At 39.1% G+C, this 19,469-nt stretch overlaps 1 long non-coding RNA gene across 1 annotated transcript; it reads left to right on the top strand.

The window, feature by feature from the left end:
* The first annotated feature begins 5,630 nt into the window (after positions 1-5,630).
* LOC115928257 lies at positions 5,631-14,498 on the top strand. Its single transcript, XR_004065982.1, has 5 exons — positions 5,631-5,753; positions 11,537-11,629; positions 12,094-12,230; positions 13,051-13,167; positions 13,920-14,498. It is a non-coding gene; the product is annotated as an uncharacterized LOC115928257 (long non-coding RNA).
* The last annotated feature ends 4,971 nt before the right edge of the window (positions 14,499-19,469 follow it).

The raw sequence follows: 19,469 nt of genomic DNA, 5'->3' as shown, positions 1-19,469 counted from the left end.
TGATTATTATTACAATTTTGATTAATTACAAAAGAGTCATCTCAGAATGAAGTATCTTTTTAAAGATAAAGACCAGTATTGGACACGCCCCAATTTCAAAAAATGAAATGGAAACTCTCATTACCAATCATGTGAAAGAATATGTTTTGACTAATACATGTACATGATGATAAAAAATTTGCCGGGAAACCGCCTACTAATTCATATATTTGGTAAATTTGTTTCTCTCGTGGTCGTGTGAGAGATATAGGGTAGTCCCATATACATCTTTCTTTGTATAGTGCTTGTAACTTTACGAAGAATGGGCCAAAATTCTTATCATTTTGATGATTCCAGAACTTTGCAGATGCTAGATGCTAGATGATCAACCTTTTCTGATCGATTCCACAACGTTTCTTTCACAATGCAATCGCATGACCATTACTGGTCTCTACCTTTAATCAATCTTTTTATTCATTATGTTTAGCTTGTAATTAGGTTTTTCACACCAATTAACCAATGTATCGGTTATTACAGAATTTTAAAATCACAATTATAGGCATGTATTTTCTGAGAGGGTGGTGTTGACTTTTTGTGACTGCTTTTATTTGTGTTTGCGATGGGATTTCATTTCTTTCATTACCCATTGTCGGTTTAATTCAAAACTGTATGAGTTTTAGAGCTCAATAAGTATTAAGTCTTATTTAGGTATCAACAAAAGCTTATACTCTGAACATAATTGTTTAAATATAAGGTTATACTATTTACAATTGCTATACAATTTCTATTTGGAGCATTTTTGGGGTACTAAAGTTCTTGCTAGATGTTAATCCAATGAAAAGTCATGCGTAAACAATTTTCAATATTATTATTCTACTCAAAGAAAAGAACGGGGTGATTTTTTTCCTATTTGTATACCTTTTTTCCTGTGTTTGGTACTAAATTTGTCATTATAGGAAATATATATTTTTGAAGTCATTGCCAATTTTCATGAGTTCGGCTCATGGTCAATTTTAGTTGAATTTTTATTTTGGCATGTATTCTTTGGTAGCAAAAATACACCCATCACATTAGGTAATTAAGCTAAGAGTAATTGCTGGTAAATTTTCGAATTCTCTGGTGTACAAGTTTTATATAATCTCTCTATCTTTTATGAGGGAAAAGGTTAAACAAGTACCTACAGTCTTCTCAGAAAATAATGCATGTACAGTGTAAGTTTAACTTAAATAATTGATATTCCTGTTATAGGCAGTTTAAGACTTTTCAACTGATATCTTGTCATGATCTTGGTTTTTGATAATTAATCGGAAGTGTTAATAGTTTAGCATGGGTTGAGTTACTGAGAGGGCACTGATGTCATGGGGGGGGGGGCTGCTGCTCTTATTAATTGAATTAATTGTTTAGACAGATAACTGGAATCTCAAGTTGGAGCATATGTGGGAGGGGTCATGTTGCATTCCTTTACTTTTCTTTTCACTCCTTGATGGAATGTCACATATCATTTGAGATACCCCCCCCCCCTATAGGTATTCCTCTCAAGCAAATCAATCGATAGAGGAATGTGTTATTGGGTTAGTTCAGCAATTACATAATGATGCCTTTTGTCTCAATTTTTCAGACTTGTTGGATTGGATAGGAAAGGATCTTAACCCTAATAAGGCCGGGGGGCATTATGGCCCCCCCCCCCCCCCTCCACGATTTTTCCAATTGCTCGTGAACGCATATGGATGGCGCCCCGCCGCTCGCTGACTTTTTTCTTTCAAGTCTTGCGCAACTTTTAAAAGATTTTTTTGAAAATCGGACCTACGGTTACAAGGTCACGTGACCTTTTGTCTTTGCATGTCAGCCCGAAAATCGCTCATTTTCGTGATTTGTGTACAAAACATATGGAAAAGTCATTTTTCCTAAAAACAGATCAGACATGGGTTATTGGGTCTTGTTTAAAGTTAAGGTGGTTGTTTTGGGAGTCAAAATAGTTGAATTGTAGTAAGAAATGAAATAGAACAACAAAAACAATGAAATACATCAGTTAAAAAACAATGAAATACATAAGAAATTATCAAAACAAGGGATAACATAAGGAATAAGCTGGCTCTTCCGAATTTTTTTGTCGTATTATTATTCAGAATGGTCTTCTAAATATATGCAGTGAAAAAAAAATGCCTTTATATGAATAATATATGATTTATGGGTAAAAATGTGATTTGTATGACTTTATTTGCATAAATTACCATAAATATGCAAATGAGTGCATTTTTCAAAAAAAAATTGAAATTATTATATTATTCTATATACTTCACTTGACAGGCGTGCAAATTTTCGCGGCGATCGGCCGCTTCGCGGCCGAGATCTTAAGGGGGGCCATAATGCCCCCCCCCGGCCGTACTGGACCTCAAATAGCCCGGCCTTATTAGGGTTAAAGTAGTATAGTTATTTTGGCTCTATGTTCTCTAGTTTCGCTCTGATGACTGCGAGGTTATGTCTTTTGTATGTCTTTTTTGAGAGGCATGTGCTTTAGTCTTTTCTCTCTTTGATAGTATCAACTTGTATTGACATCTTTATATTAATTGCAATCATGTGATGTGTAATAGCGAGTAAAATTGTAGGTCCTATTATAATTCGTTTTTTTCTTTGGTGATGGATCCTTTCTCTGAATGCAATTTGTACTTTTTTTGCCTGTATAAACATCTATGTGTTTTTACATTTGTTGTTGTTCAGCTACCCTAAATACCCGACGTTATATTATTACCAAGAATGTGTTTCTTCTAACAATATTGACAGAAGAATTATATCTTTAATAAACGATTTTATCAGTATTGTACTAGATGTACTTCAAACTGGATGAGATTTATTCTTTTGCAATTTCATGTCTTTGAATTGTTCGTTTGTGCCATTAAGTCAGTGTAGACAGACGCGGATCCACGTGGCGATTTTTCGGGCCCGGCTCCCCCCCCCCACCCCCTAGTCTAAAAAAATGTTTAAAAAATAGGATAATAACGGAAATTTAACCTTTTTTTAAACAAAAACAAAAGCGGCGCCCCCCCCCCCCCCACTCTTTTCGCCGGCTGGATCCGCCCCTGAGTGTAGACGCCACATACTTTAAGTATAATGGCTGCCAGCTGTGCCTTGGTGTGATTAAGAGAGACTTGATGTGAAATGGGTTGTTGAGATTTGGAGAGGGAAGTCCTGGTCCATCATATTACGAGAAACCGGTAGGACGCCGCTAAAGTAAAGTAAAAATATTTGGACTAAGGGCTGTGAGATTCCGAGAAAAGTAAAACATCTGCTCAGAGCTAGATTATATTCTGGATCTCCACAGAAACATGATAGCTGTTCAAAACACATCGGTGTTCTCTACTCTATGTCGCAAATTGGGAACTAGAAGGGCATTGATATAACCCTGTGATTTCACTGCATGTCATGAAAACCCTCTTATGTAACAACAAAATCAAAAAACTATATTCCAGGGCTAAAATTGTCAAGCTTTTCATTACAATGCTGCCCCTCCCCTCATCACTCATAGAATGTACATTTTATAAACTGATGCACAATATTTTGTCAAATACTATTTTTCACATTTTCCTGCAATGCCCCGTTAAAATTAAAATTACATCTATGATTTAAGACATTCAATATATCTTACTAAGGCAATTCTACTGAATGTATGGGCATGGCTACATTTTATTTTCAATAATCTATAATCATTTTTTGTAATTCTCCTTGATAAATTTCCTAAATTGTTACACGGTTTTAATATAGTTTGTAGATAATCCGTCTTATATTTAAAAGGGGGGCAGTGGCTACAAGAAGCCTCCATTGACAAAACATGGCAAACATATTAAGAACAATGCGCTATTTAAGCACATTTTCCGTTTAGGGACAAACATTTGAATCCAATCAGTTGTAAGACCAATTTGAAAGAAGGTTGAATGCACACGAAAGGAATCTAGCTGCAAGAAACCTCTATATTGACCAGAAAAAAAGCTGACATAAAAGTAAAGTGCAATATTATTAGGTACGTCGATACGAGGATAAAAGCGAGGGCGCTCTTCAAAATAGATTAGGTTAATTAATTTTTAAAATAGGTTTTTAATGTAACCATGTTTCAAAAATTGATTCTAAAAATATGTAATGGCATGAACTATCACTCTACAAAGTTTGAATCATCAATTTAAAGCGCAAGACAAAAAGTTGAACAAACTACCTAAACAGGACAATAACACCATCTCGAACTATAAACCTTCGTACATACACATTTTGCCATTCAGGATGGATCCCATTCGTGACAGATTGTGTGGAAATCGATTTACACGTCGTGTATTTTACATGCAGGAAAGGGTGTATCACGCCGTTTAATTCCGTTGAATTAAAGGTAGAATTTGCGTAGCAATTAGACGAATTCAGATTTTTTTTCCTGCCATTTATTTATTATGCAGTTCATATGCAAAGTTGAACCTAATACGTTCTTATGTCTTTCCATAATACTTAGTGTAAAACTAACAAAATTATACACATTATGTGGTGAATATTCTAACACAAGAAATCTATAGAAGATTATAGCTGCAATATGTGACAAATAGATGTAAGAGCTGTTGTGTGTGTAGGAAGTTTGCCACTGCTTAGTGTGTATAATATGAAACTATTTAAGTTGTATGATTATTGGATATCACGATATTAACAATGTTTATGTATACCCATTTCATGTTAAATAAATCATTCGCATAATAGGAATTTATTTAATCCTGCAGTCGTTTTAGAACAATGAAACCTTGGTATTCATCTATATGGTATAGATTTGGGCTTTTTTGGTTTACCTTGCATATGTTATTATTCATTATCTCCATATGTTTTCTTTTAATGCACCCCCTCAATAAACTTTATTTTCAGCACAATTAACTTTGAGGTATATATATATGCTATTATGTTTCTTGTAAATTGATCCTCAGCATGAGTGTTCAAGCAGTATTAATTCTGGGGCGATGAATTGTAGTTCCGCTATTCAATTTTGTTTTTAAATACATAGACTACAAAGTTTTAATTTGAAAAATATATATTCAATATGTCTGATCTGGCGAGAGCATAATTTAACCAAAACTGTCAAATGGTGCGAACTGAATTGAAGTGACATAAAAGCTCCATGCCTCAAACATATGGTTTATTATCATTATTGTAAGTTTTTATTGTTGTTATTATTATCATTATTATTACTATTATTATCATTATCTTTATACTGACCTTAGTTTCACTGTATAGTCTAATTGAGCTGTACCTCTGCACCATCTAACATTCTTCTGAATTCGACTTAATTGGCTTATGAAGATAATTGTTTCCCTTTGAAACAGAACTTTAACAAACAAAACTGCCTACAACTTAAATGACAGCGTGATCGACACAAAGCAGTAGTTGACAATTGCGGATATTTTCTTTAAGAACAGCTACCAAGGGGTAGCGTCTGAATAGTCTTGTTCAAGACTCAAATGCACCAGATGTCTTAAGAGACTCGAATATATCCGCAGCATTGAACTCAGAATCGAATTAATATAAACAAAATTGTTATTTATAACACATCTAATTAAGAATTCAATCTGCGATAGAAGTAAAAATCCGTTTCATAAAACAAATAACAAGTTTATATAGTCAATAATGTATTGATAGTTCGCGAACGAGCACTCTGCGCCTACTAAAACAACCACAAGGCTAAATATAGACCTTATCTGTGACAATGAACCTAACAGGCAACTTCGGTGCTGGACACGGTTTTCTGTAGAAATCCTGTAAGTACAAGTCATATTTATTCCGTAATTTCGTATTCATAAGGTGATATTTATGTGTTTTTTGATATTTGAATACTTTCCGGAGGTTAAACAAAGATTGATCCTGAGAGTTAGAGCTCGTGCATGAGTAGGCCTAGACTAGACCTATACCGTACGGATCTAATTAAATTGCCCAATTTCAGGCGCGACCTGAGAGCTGAAGCTGCGTGTAGTGCCGGTGCCCGCCCTAGAACTCGCGGGCATTTTCGCAACAGTCCCTACGGCCTACTGTCTACTGCACACACATAGCTGCATTAATAATAATAAATAAATAATTTTTATATCTAGCGCTTAATACAAATGTCTCTCAGCGCCTTTAGGCCTAAGCGCTTTACAACAACAAGTAGACCTATATAAATATTACTATCCTTCTTCTTCAAGATAATCTGCCTCCGGCCTCCTTCAATACTGAAGATTCTTCAAGATGCCTGCCCTAGGCCTAGGCTAGGCAGGCCTAGAATCTAGATCTATACCATGTATACTACTAGTACTAGGCCTGATTGGGGTGTGCATGTGGACCATTACACTAGGGTCTAGATTTTACTACTTACTAGACCTCTAGAGCTATAATTTATAGCTACGAATAGTGCAATGATTGAAATGGTTCTTTGCAAGGGTGGTCACTCTTCTGTACACGGGGCCTCCATTTAACGTCCTATCCTGTTTTCCAGTTGACATAACCTGCGCCTATGAACAAGGGAAGGGGAACATTAACACACTTCAGTCATCCGCCTGGGTTGGGGTCGAACCCGGGATCTCCCTTCTTAGATCTAGACTAGACGTGACCTATATCTTCATGTTTGCTTCGACAGGCAGACGCTTTACTAACTGAGCAAACTTGCCTCCTGCATCCTGGCTGTGTATTAAAAGCTGTGCTGTTGATTCTCAACATTTCACACAGCACTGTACAAAACTCAGCTGATTTCACTCAAAATTCTAACTTTACTTAGATCTAGTGACAACTGATGACACCCCTACTACTACTAGTCTAAAATAGCAGTAAAATATAATTTACAGAAGTTAGAAAGAATAATTTAAAGATTTTAAGCGTGGGCTTACTGTCAAAATTGCCAATCAGCCACTTCGCATCGTCTTTATTGCGTGCATTCGTTTGTTAGGTGTGTATGGACTATTTGTGTGTGCAATTCTGCCTATTAAAGTATTAACACGTAGTGCAGTGCTAAATAGCTAAGGTCAATACGCATTAGCATTGACTCTCTATCCTGCCCCCCCCCCCCATTCCGAAAACGGAGGGATACCATGCGTGTTACCAAAATGTCCGGTAACAGGGTACTTTTTGTGCGACAAGGTCCGGCCCGAGAATTCTAAAAAAAAGGGGTGTATTTGACTTTTCACCTCGGAGATTTCTTTAAGAAGGGGGTGTTTTTTCTTTTTTCTCTCATCTCTTTGGACTCCTGAGAAATTAAAAAAGGGGATTATAAAATATCTCGAACATAGAAAAATCGATCAAATCCAGGGATTGATGTAGACTGTTTTTATACTGTAGTCTATCCTAATTCACACACAGCTGCATTACTATCCTGGCTGTGTCCTGTGTATTGAACCTATATTCTCAACATTTCAAACACCACTGTACAAAACTCAACTGATTTCACTCAAAATCAGTACTTTAGTTTAGTGACGATTGATGATACCTAAAATTAAATAGCAGTAATTACTGATTCATTAAATCTAAAGAGTATCTTTACGAGGATAAAGTACTTAGTTACAGAGTTTGATTACAAAGTCATTCATTATGACAGGTACAAACATTAGTAGGCCTATGTGAAAGGACACAGTTATGCAGGCACATGTGATGTCAGTTAAGAATAATGGAAGGCTTATTTCTAACTAAGTCTCAATATCAGGCACTAAATTAATTATTCGGTAGTGATATATTATGCAGATAAGTGAGCATAGAACTAATTTGCAGACTTTGTTTATTCTTACAAGGTATATACATGTATGTATGAATGAAAACAGGAGCACAGAAATTTTGTATGTATTTCATGTGCTAAATGTATGTAATGCAGGCTAAGTTCTTTGGGGTATTCCCTGGGTGTGTGAGCCAACCAGTAATGACAGCTTATCTGAGTAAAGGGGGGGGGGGGGGGGGTTGGTCTGCTTTTTCTGAGATAGGGGGTTCATTGAGCAGTGTTCCGGATTTAGGGGGGGTCTCAAAGGCAGGAAAAGCCCGCATAAGGGGCGTCCAGAAATTTTGGCAGTCCTCAGATAGGGGGTGCTTTCAAAAAGAGGGAACAAGCATATGTGTACCCTAAATAACACTGAGGGGGGGGGGGGGGTTTCTCTATCAGTCTTAGACAGAAATAACCGTCTGATATGGGTCATTTCTTTAATAAAACTGACATTTGTTGACATTCCCCATACACAGATCGTAACCCAGACGACTCACACATGGGGGGGGGGGGGGAGGGGGGAGGGGGGAGGGGGGGGGGGGATAGATTGAGCCTATTCTGTACCTCTTTTTACTCTGAAATCTGCTCCCCCGATTTTCTAAATTTAGATCTAATTTTCTGATTTATAAAGCAAATAGAAAAAAAGCTAGACCCTATGTTTATTTTTCTCCTATTCACAGTTATTTGTTATGATTTATTTTCAAAGTGAAATTTACGGACTTACATGTACAGTACGTGTATGAGTTATCCAATTTTGATTTCAGAACCGTGAAACGGTACCTTCATGCATTCATTCTGGTAATCTATGACATGACCCGGCCGATATATTTCCGGGTCAACCTACCAAAACATAGCCAATGGCCAATCAGAGCACTCGTTTAATATTGGGTTTATGAATATGCATACGTCACTAGGTCAAGACGGGCTGACTCGTACGTAGCTATTGGACGTTCAAAAAGAAAAAATGAATATTCATCATCTAAAAACCAGGTGGCTGACTACGAATTATGTTGACTACTAGACTATCTCGGATTAATCATTATCCCCTAGCAACGAAGTTGGAGGGGATATAGAAACACTGCCGTCCGTCCTTCCGTGCGTCCGTCTGTCCGTAACAATTTTGGATTCCGATCAATAACTTCGGTAATGTTTGGCGGATTTTAATGAAATTTGATATGAAGGTACATGATATCAAAATACAGGCTAAGTTAAATTTCCGAGTATGTAGGTGAAAGGTGAAAGGTCATATCTCATTAAATATGCAAAAGCACCTAATTATATATGTGAAAATGTGGTTAACTTCCTTGCCTAGTAATATAATAGTATAGTCCAATGGAGGTAACTTGTTCTGATGTACATGTATATAGGCCATTTGTACCCTGCGAGGGGATACTACGCTTTGCGTTGACTTGTTAATGTAGGATCTAAATGAGCAAGCTATCGTAAGTCAAAGTAGATATTTCTGTGTTATTTTTATTTGTTAATATAATCAAATGTAATTTTACAGCCAAAGTAAATATATGAGGATGTAAAGAGTAAAAATCTTGTTGCATATCTCATTCATCGCGGTCCTGCCGAACCAAACCATTTGTTCCACTCAGTCACCATAGGACGTACTTCAGTCTATGTACATGTATAGAGGCGGTCAGATGAGCCAGATGCAATTTCAGCAGAACAACCGTCGATATCAGAGACTGAAGCTTTCGGTCTATATCAGTCTATGCTTTGCTGGAGTGGTATACTGTAGTAGTAGATCTACTGTCATCCGTTGCTGTTATCCGGACTTGGCTGTCGGATTTAATAAATTCAGAATTGAAAAATTTCATTTTTATTTCAAGGGCAGGCTAAGCTGTAAGCAGCCAAAACAACAACTCCTGCAATAAACTGCAAACCCCCAAACAGTGTTTAGATTTCACTAACACCATGCTATACATGTACATGCTTCAGAGAGCTCCGCCTACGGCCTCCGAAGGGCTTCGGTGACGGAGCTCCCTGGAGTAAAGATTTCACTAGACTTTAGTTAAGTTAGAATTAAAATAGAAATGTAAATAATCTAGAGTCTAGTCGGTAGACAGTAGGAGGACTAGGAGGCGAATTGGCTCAGTCGGTAAAGCGTCTGCCTGTCGGCCCAAAGATCTTGGGTTCGAATCTCACCCAGGCGGATGACTGAAGCAAGCGTTGTGTGTTAACGTGCCCCTTCCCTTGTTGTTTCATAGACGCAGGCTATGTTACATGGAAAACAATCCGTCTCTCGGATAGGATGTTAAAAGGAGACCCCGTGTACAGGATAGTCACTACCCTTGCACGTTAAGAACCCACGGCACTATTCGTATAAGAATAGGGGAAAAACCTGGTGTAGTGGTCTACCTGCACACCCCACTCAGGCCGAATATATATATATATACATGTATATACGGCATCTGCAAGAATTTTCAGTACCGGTATTGAAGGATAGGAGGCAGATTATCTTCAAGAAGGAGAAGAAGTATACTGCACTCTGCAGTGTAGTGTAGTCTAGTGCCTAGTCATGCTAGTGGTTTCTAAATTTATTCTAGAGTATTGATTTTTATGCCTCCGCCACCGAAGGTGGTGCCGGAGGCATCATGTTTTCGGGTTGTCCGTCCGTACGTCCGTACGTCCGTACGTCCGTCCGTACGTCCGTCCGTCCGTACGTCCGTCCGTCCGTCCCGTTTGACCGTTATCACAATATCTCAAGAACCATTTAAGATTTAAACTTAAGACTCAGGAATAGTATTTATCACCATAGGCAGACGATCTGATTAGATTTTGGAGTACGTAGGTCAAAGGTCACAGGTCACAGAGGTCAACTTATGAAATTCCTTGTATTGAGTTTGTTAGCGCGATATCTCAAGAACCATTTGAGATTTAAACTTCAAACTTAAGGATAGTATGTATCACCATAGGAAGACGATCTGATTAGATTTTGGAGCACGTATGTCAAAGGTCAAGGGTCACAGAGGTCAACTTATGAAATTCCATACATTGAGATTGTTATCATGATATCTCAAGAACCACTGGAGATTTAAACTTCAAACTTATTGATAGTGTGTATCACTATAGGAAAACAATCTGATTAGATTTTGGAGCACGTAGGTCAAAGGTCAAGGGTCACAGAGGTCAACTTATGAAATTCCATACATTGAGATTGTTATCATAATATCTCAAGAACCACTAGAGATTTAAACTTCAAACTTAATGATAGTGTGTATCACCATAGGAAGACAATCTGATTAGATTTTGGAGCACGTAGGTCAAAGGTCAAGGGTCACAGAGGTCAACTTATGAAATTCCATACATTGAGATTGTTATCATGATATCTCAAGAACCACTGGAGATTTAAACTCCAAACTTGTTTAAATTGCTCTATTGCGGAGGCATCATTTTCGACTGCGCGCAGTCAAAATTCCATCTAGTTTTTCTTGACTCTATGAGGCTGTTCACACCGCAATGAGATAGCGCGGTCTATCGTAGCACCCCCTTTTTTCTAGCGCGCGCTAGACCGCGCTCTCTCTCGTGGACCACCCCCAAGAGGTGCTCCAGTGGCACGCCGTTTTGGCTCGCCGTGGCTCGCTGTTGGGCGGACCAAAACGACGTTGTACCTTCCAAACCGCAGAGATAGCGCGGTCTAGCGCGCGCTATCTCTGCCGGTGTGAACAGCCTCTATGTCTCTTAGTTTACGTCAAGACTCTGTCTCTGCTCTTAGTCTTTAGACTGCAAACATTGTAGCAGTGACTGTTGTTTTCAGTCACTGAGTCTGAATGTGAACCTAGCTATTTTAAGAATAAATTTTCCCCCTCTCTTTTACAGGAAATATACAGAGTGTATTACCATATGCTTGCTTCTTTGAGTATGTGCCTGAAACAAGAATGTCCTGGAGAAAACAGACCACAACAAGAAAAGGTAATTTTTTTTTTTTTTTAATTTTTTTTTTTAACTTGGACTTTTTAAAACTTGACCTGTTTAGTTTGTCAAGTAAAAGGAAATTTTTAAATGGGTGAGGGCATTAAATAAGGCCAAGTTGGAGGGGTGTGCAAAGGGCTGGTATGAGAAGTATCGATTCAGGGGTGGCTACATGGTATGTGTGCAACAAGATGTCTACTAACAAGTTGCTGTAGTGTTTATTTAAAGTGTATTTTAACTTCCAATATATATTTTTATAATTAACATTTGAAGGCCTTGAAGAAGAGATTGGGGGGGGGGGGGGGGACAGAATGACAAGCAAAAAGAAAATAATTGACCTTCATATTTTGCTGAAAAAGAAAGTAAACATTGAAGACAATTGAAGAAAAAAAAATAATGCAATTTTTGTGTATTCTTACATATTTGGTTAATATTTATTGAATATTTTTATAATTCGGTTCCAGGGATGGAGAGGAAGGGCTTGCTGTTGAGAGATCATGGAGTGCCTTGAGGTTCCACCTTCAGTCTTGATGTTCTGCCCCTTACCTCAAAGCGATGGCCTCTTGTGCCTGGCAATATATGAGCGAAGCACAATGGACTGGTAATTCATAATGCATATTACAATGTTTTTTTAACAAATCAGGGAAAGAAACAGAGATAAATTCATAGCATATGAGTCTGTCATGGCATTTTTAGTAACTCAACATTTGCTCCTGCAACGACTACTCTAGGCTTTATTTTGTCAAAGGTGTAGGGTTAGACTGAGGGTTGGAATTGTGATTAAGGTGGTTTAGGTTTAGGGTTAGGCCTAGGGAAGAAGTTTAATAGTGGAGAAAAATTATGTGAAGCAATTGTCTCAGGAGAAGGTGTTGTACAACTGGATTTTCCAGGTGCTGGTGGAGCTGCATGTATCTTTTACTCATCAATGGTAGTTTTAAAATCTTCTTCTGTATTTTGAAAGCAGAAACATGATGTAGAGTGGAAGGGAAAAAAGTATATAACACAGTATCATTTACAATAGATTTTATAAAGTAAAAACACACTGGCCTGCAGTTTGTGAAACATGTAGCACTGTATTACCAATTAAAAGAATTCAGCGATTTTTACAACATGCTCTATTGGCATTTATGTACTGGTTATGTTGTAACACAAAATGAATTCTTAACTTTAATCCTGGATCCATTGCTAAACATAATGTCAACCCTAAATGTATTAAACATTGCCAGACCCAATTTCGGGCTACCCTAAATCCCTTTCTACATACCAGTATTGTTCAAAGTTTATATTTATTACACCCTTACTGCGAGTTATAGAAATTCTGCAAGAACCCTACCCTGCTGTTCGCTTTATAATTAGTACTGTACATTGCTTTCATGAACATGCCATAAAAGTGAGTTTATTTTATGTCTCTATACAAACAGGTGCCTGTACATGTAATGTATTTCATGCACATGAACGGTAGAATGAGAAGCTCACGATGATATGGTAGACTAGGACCTTGCTGTCTAAAGCTTGGAGGCCAGATGACAGTGTCTGAAGTAAGTCGCCCCATAAAATAGCGAGAACTTTTTGTTGCAATTGTTAACCAACACATCCTTACCACATGCAACCCATCCCACTTTCACAATATATTTTCTTAACAACAGTAACCCAAGTTCAACGTTTGGATTGGTGATTTTAAACAAAAATGGGGGTGGTAGGGCGGTCAGCCTAGCAGTACAAGATCTAATTATGTCATATGGCTGTATCTTGGATGTCCTGGAGGTAGTTGCCCGAGAAGTGTGATAAAGAAAAATATGTTTGCATACTAACAGTAAAAAAAATTTAAAATGATTGGACACCTTTGGTTGTAACAACTCAGATCAGAATGAGATTTTTACACTGTAAAGTTGCCGGTGTCAAGTATTTTTGGAATTCAATTCTATGATTTCTCTGTGAATGCCATTTTAAAAACAATGGTCTGAATGTTTAATTAGATCTTTTACACAAACGTAGTATATTAGTAATGAAAGGTATGTTTGGTAATACAGTAATTTCATTTCAGACCATGAAGACCATGTATTATTATAATTATCTGGGATGTGTCGTTGGGCTGATAATCATGGAAAATAAGGAATGTACTCCTGTCGAGCGAACAATATGTTTATATAAAACAAATAACTCTTTGAAGATTACTTACTAGAAGAAGTAGAACAAGAAGAAAAAGAAGAAGAAATACACTGATGATGTCAGCTTTACTTCCTAAAGTTGTATACTATTTGAAAATAGTTTATATTTTATTCATGAACAGCCGGCTTGTCAGAATTGCGTACAAGGATGCCATTGGACTTTTCTGTACTAGTAGCTGAAGGGGAGCAGTCACCAGAAGGAGCATGCAACTCCAAAACAATGTGGATACTTCTACCGAGTTCATCTCAAGAATCGAGATGTGACAGTGGATGTACATGTAGAGGGGTTTGTGACCCTTCTGACTGTGGACTACTTGCAATACACATAAACTCAATCAATGGATTGTAGAGGAGTAATGGTGGGTCCGGTGAGCTCAACTCTGGAGGTTAAGTTCGGAAAATTAATAAAGTTCTTTTTAATATGGGTGTATATGGTTCCAGGGATTAATTTGACGCAATGCCTCGTAGTGACACACCTTTTAAGGGGCAACACACGTGTCAGAAGGTATAAAATGGGAAGCAGTTCCTGAATTGGCACGAGCTTTTACTTTTCGGATGACTTCCTCATTTTGTTTCATACCTCATTTCCTTTGCCGCCATGAGGTGCTAAAGTTTTAGCAGAGTTGGGGGCTTCCACCCCATAGATGTGACTTTTCATGATTAAATGTAATAAATTGTAATAAAGTTACTATCCACTTCAACATTTGTCGAGAATTTTATTTCTTTGTGTGGACTCTGTTCTTCTCTGGAACGCGATTTGGGCAGTGTGATAGGCGGCCACCGGCCACTCAGTTGCCGGGGCTGTTTCATATATAAAGAATGTGTGAAGACAAGCCACTGCATTATAAGCTCAGCATGATCAGTAACATTGATTCCTTTTATGAGGAAATTTAAATTTTTGTTCCTCCCAACCATGAGTTGTACATATTCTTTGATTCGGGGAGGGGTTGGTGAAGAGGGATAAGTGCCCCATATTTTGTATTGTAACAGGTTTTGTTTTCTACATAAGGAGACAAGGATAATATAGTAATATATCACCTATATCACCACGATGAGCAAGACGGCAAATGAGGCGATAGAATGAGTTTAGAGAGGGTGGGGAAGGAGGATCGAGAGAATAGAAGGGGATGAGGTGAGAAGGAGACTGAGTGTGGAAAACAGAATTGGAGGGGTAAAGGAGGGCGGGAGCAGGAGGTAGAAGAGAGAGGTATATAGAGTAAAATAGGGAAGAAGGGAGGAGATGGATTGAGTGAGAAAAAAGAGGATGAAATGGGGAAGAAAATGGAGGAAGGGCTAGAAATGAGTGGGACAATAATAATATAATTATGCCCGATATATGATGTTAGGCTGAAAGAGGAGGAAGGCCAAGAAATGGGAGTTGATATAATATACAATGAGGAGACTCTGTGAAAGCAGGGGGAAAAAGAGGAATTAATGGGGGGGGGGGGGGGGGGTTAAAGGGAGAACAGAAAGTAGAGGAAACAGAGAGGAATGGTGGAGCTGAGAGAGCGAGGTTAGAGAGGGGCAGTGGCGGATCCGGGAAGGGGGGGGGCCGTCCCTTCAAAAATAAAACGTGTAAAAACACGTCAATTTAACCTTTTTGGGGAGATGTCCCACCCCCCCCCCCTGGCGCTCAAGGGGGGGGGGGATTTAGAGGGCCCCCCCAAAAAAAGAAGAAGTGGTATCTACCCATTAAGGGGAGGACAAAGGGGGAAAGTAGAGGAAACAGAGAGGAACGGTGGAGCTGAGAGAGCGAGGTAAGAGAGGGGCAGTGGTGGATCTGGGTGGGGGGGGGGGGGGCATTCCCCTCCCGCCCCCTTCGAAAATAAAAATGTAAAAACACGTTAATTTTACCTTTTTGGGGAGATGCCGCACCCCCACGCCCCCCCCCTCGCCCCCTGGCGCTCAAAGGGGGGGAGGGCAAAATTTAGAGGGCCCCCCAAAAAAAAAAAAAATGTGCTCACTACCCCACTAAGGGGAGGTTAAAGGGGAGGTTAAAAGTAGAGGAAACAGAGAGGAACGGTGGAGCTGAGAGAGCGAGGTAAGAGAGGGGGCACTGGCGGATCCGGGTGGGGGGGGGGGGCCATTCCCCCCCCCCTTCGAAAATAAAAATGTAAAAACAAGTTAATTTTACCTTTTTGGGGAGATGCCGCACCCCCCACGCCCCCCCCTGGCGCTCAAGGGGAGGGGGGTCAAAATTTAGAGGGCCCCCCCCAAAAAAAAAAAATGTGCTCACTACCCCACTAAGGGGAGGTTAAAGGGGGAACAAAAAGTAGAGGAAACAGAGAGGAACGGTGGAGCTGAGAGAGCGATGTAAGAGAGGGGCAGTGGCGGATCTGGGGGGGGGGGGGGAGGCCGTCCCCCCCCCCTTCAAAAATATTTTACCCTTTTGGGGAGATTCCCGCCCCCCACCCCCCTGGCGCTCAAGGGGGAGGGGGGGGATGCAAATTTTAAAGGGCCCCCCTGAGCGCATTTACGGCTGGCGCGATTTTCAAATTTCCGGGAGCAAAAATAAAAAAAATGGGCCCCCACCCCTAAGAAATCCTGGATCCGCGCCTGGAGAGGGGAAGCAGGGAGAAAGGGGGATCGAGAGAGGGACCAACATTAATGAGACGCGGAAAAAGGGAGCGTAGGTGGGAAGAAGGCGAAAGGGGGCATTCTTTTGGATTTAAGAGGGCGGCCGGCCGGGTAAGGGAATAAGGGCGTATACTCCGTGGAGCGTTTAGGAAATGAGGGGAAATAAGAAGAGCTAGCGCAGGATAGTGAAGGGAAAGAGAGAGGGAGAAAGAGCGCGTGCGGGATGGAGGGAAGGAAGATTGAGGAGGGGGGGGGGGGATGGCGGAATAAGCAGGCCGACCGGAGAATGAGTTGATGAAGGTTTGGGAAAAGGGAGTGAATGAACTAGGGGAAAGGATTGGATAAACTGGGATTAATGGATAAGAGCGAATTAAAGGCGGTGAGAAAGAAGGTAGAAGAGGAAAGTTGGAGTTGAATGAGGAAGGAGAGAATGAAAGGGGAGAAAAGAAAGAAGGAGAGAGTGGTAAACAGAGAGCTAGAGAGGGGAAGCGGTAAGGCAAGGGGAGAACGGGAGGCCGGGGAGAGATGAGCAAGCAAACCGGTGGAAGAACGAGTTTAGAGAGGATGGGGGAAGATGATTGGGTTTACGGCGAAGAGAGGGAAATGGCATGGGGGTGCATGGGGGGCGGGGGGGGGCAGGGGAAAATCAAAGGAGAATGGGGATGAGGGATTGAGACAATAGAAGGGGACGAGGAAAGAAGGAGAGACACTATAATACTCAGGTGATAAAGAGGAACAGTGCGTTACTGTGGCAACTGTAATCTGGATAACATTAAAGTAAGAGGTAATAGTCTACTCACAAGACGATTTTCTGTTAATCGAGGGTCTATAAATAGGGATAATATCAATCTATAGCTCTTTTAAAATGTTATACAATCGGCCTATAATCAAATGAAACTCCTAACTTCACTACAACCTTTGTTTTGGTGATTAATTGGTACTCTTTACCGCTAGGTTCTTTTAAAGCTATGATCATGCTTAACTCGTTGTTTATGCATGCATGAAGCATTGCCCCTACCCCCCTAAAAATATTTAAAAAAGTTATGTCAGTGCCAACAAAATCTAAATTAATAAGTGAACATTAAACAACATGAACAGCCTACACAGAGGAGCATGCACGCGTTTTATTTTATATCATTTATATTTTCATTGCCCATGCGATTAAAAATAGGTAAAGTCTGGAGTAAAAAAAACTCATCAGACCAGTGTACTATCAGGGCGCAAAAATTACTCAATCCTACAGTTCACTACTGTTCTATAAATCTAACCTAGGTGACAATAGTTCCAGTACATTACCATAGCAACCTTGTCACCTGGGTTTCAGATTACATATTCTGCTCTGATATTACTGAGCAACTTTGGGTAATCTCCTTCGATACATTACTGTTACTGTATTGGTATCGGGTGGATACGTAGACTTCGTTACGTATCACCTAATGATACGTACCACCTAATGATTCCGTCAAAATTTGCAATTTCAACTTTCGATTGAAAATTCCGACATGATCCCAACATCCGATGAAAAAACAAAGTACACCGTTTTTATAGCCCATGGTCTCAGCTATAACATATCCCAATTTGGGAGAAAACAGAGCAGACATGAGATAGATAGTGCTCATAGATGAATGCCATGTAGATTCATGATGTGAACGAAATTCACCTTCCATAGACATAACACGCAAATGACGAAAATTCTGACATGTGGCCTTTAATTGAATTTTGCACTATGATGACCTCATTAAAATGAAACTTAGTGAAAAGGGATCTTGTAGAGAATTGCCTTATCTACAACATATCGACATTTCAAAGAGAATTGATGAATATTGAGAGAAATACACTACATTTTCCATAAATACAATGACGTCATAATATGCAATTTTGTATTTTTGACTTCCAAGGCCATTATGATGACGTTAAGATGTACTTAATGGCCAAATGAGATATGAAATCATACCTTCGACTCATACTCTATCTAAATATGAAAAAAAATTGGCAGTCCTTATTCATCCCAATGGACTTTTTATAGGCATGTTTTTGCCCATATATGCAATGTATTACAAAAATCGCGCGTACGGACGGTTATCTTGAACGGACGCTCATTCCGTTTTTAATAGTGATAAAGAGCTAAACATGGTATCAAATTTTCCGAAAAAATATGAGGAATATTCTGTCAAAAGTTTTTGCTGGGGGATTATTTTTCGTTCGGCCGTGACGAACGAAAACGTGCAAAAATGCGTGTTTTGCGTGATTTTTTATGAAATGCTTATAATGGCCTGAAACGTATGCAAAAAAAATTTAAGACGATTTTGAGCAATTTAAAATTTTACGCGCGCATTAACGCGCGCGCCTACGCGTACGCGCATTTTTGCGCGCATTTATTGACCTCAAATTGACCCGACGGATATTGATCTTATTCATGATAAATATGAATGAAAAATAACTTTCCGTTATGAAGATATGATCATTAGTTGATTTTCACAAAATGGCGCCTGGATGACGTCACGATGACTTTGAGTCCTTGAAAAATCACGCAGTTCTAAGTTAGACTAAGATCTATCATCATTGAAAGTTTCATGACAATGGTTTTATTCAGTCTTGAGATATCCTGCGAACAAAATCGAGGAAGAATAATAGGAAGAAGAATAATAATAAAAATCTTGACGAAATCAATAGGTGATACGTAGACTTCGTTACGTATCACCTAAAAAAAAAATAAAAAAGAAAATCTTGACGAAATCAATAGGTGATACGTAGACTTCGTTACGTATCACCTAATGATACGTATCACTTTATGATTCCTTCAAAATTTGCAATTTCAACTTTCGTTTGAAAATGTCGATATGATCCCAACAACTGATCGAAAAACAAAGTACACCGTTTTTATAGCCCATGGTCTCAGCTATAACATACCCCAATTTGGGAGAAAACAGAGCAGACATGAGATAGATAGTGCTCATAGATGAATGCCATGTAGATTCATGATGTGAACGAAATTCACCTTCCATAGACATAACACGCAAATGACGAAAATTCTGACATGTGGCCTTTAATTGAATTTTGCACTATGATGACCTCATTAAAATGAAACTTAGTGA

This window comes from Strongylocentrotus purpuratus, unplaced genomic scaffold, assembly GCF_000002235.5.
Source record: "Strongylocentrotus purpuratus isolate Spur 01 unplaced genomic scaffold, Spur_5.0 spur5_scaffold_21, whole genome shotgun sequence".
NCBI lineage: Eukaryota > Metazoa > Echinodermata > Echinoidea > Camarodonta > Strongylocentrotidae > Strongylocentrotus > Strongylocentrotus purpuratus.
This window is presented reverse-complemented; position numbering and strand designations above follow the sequence as displayed.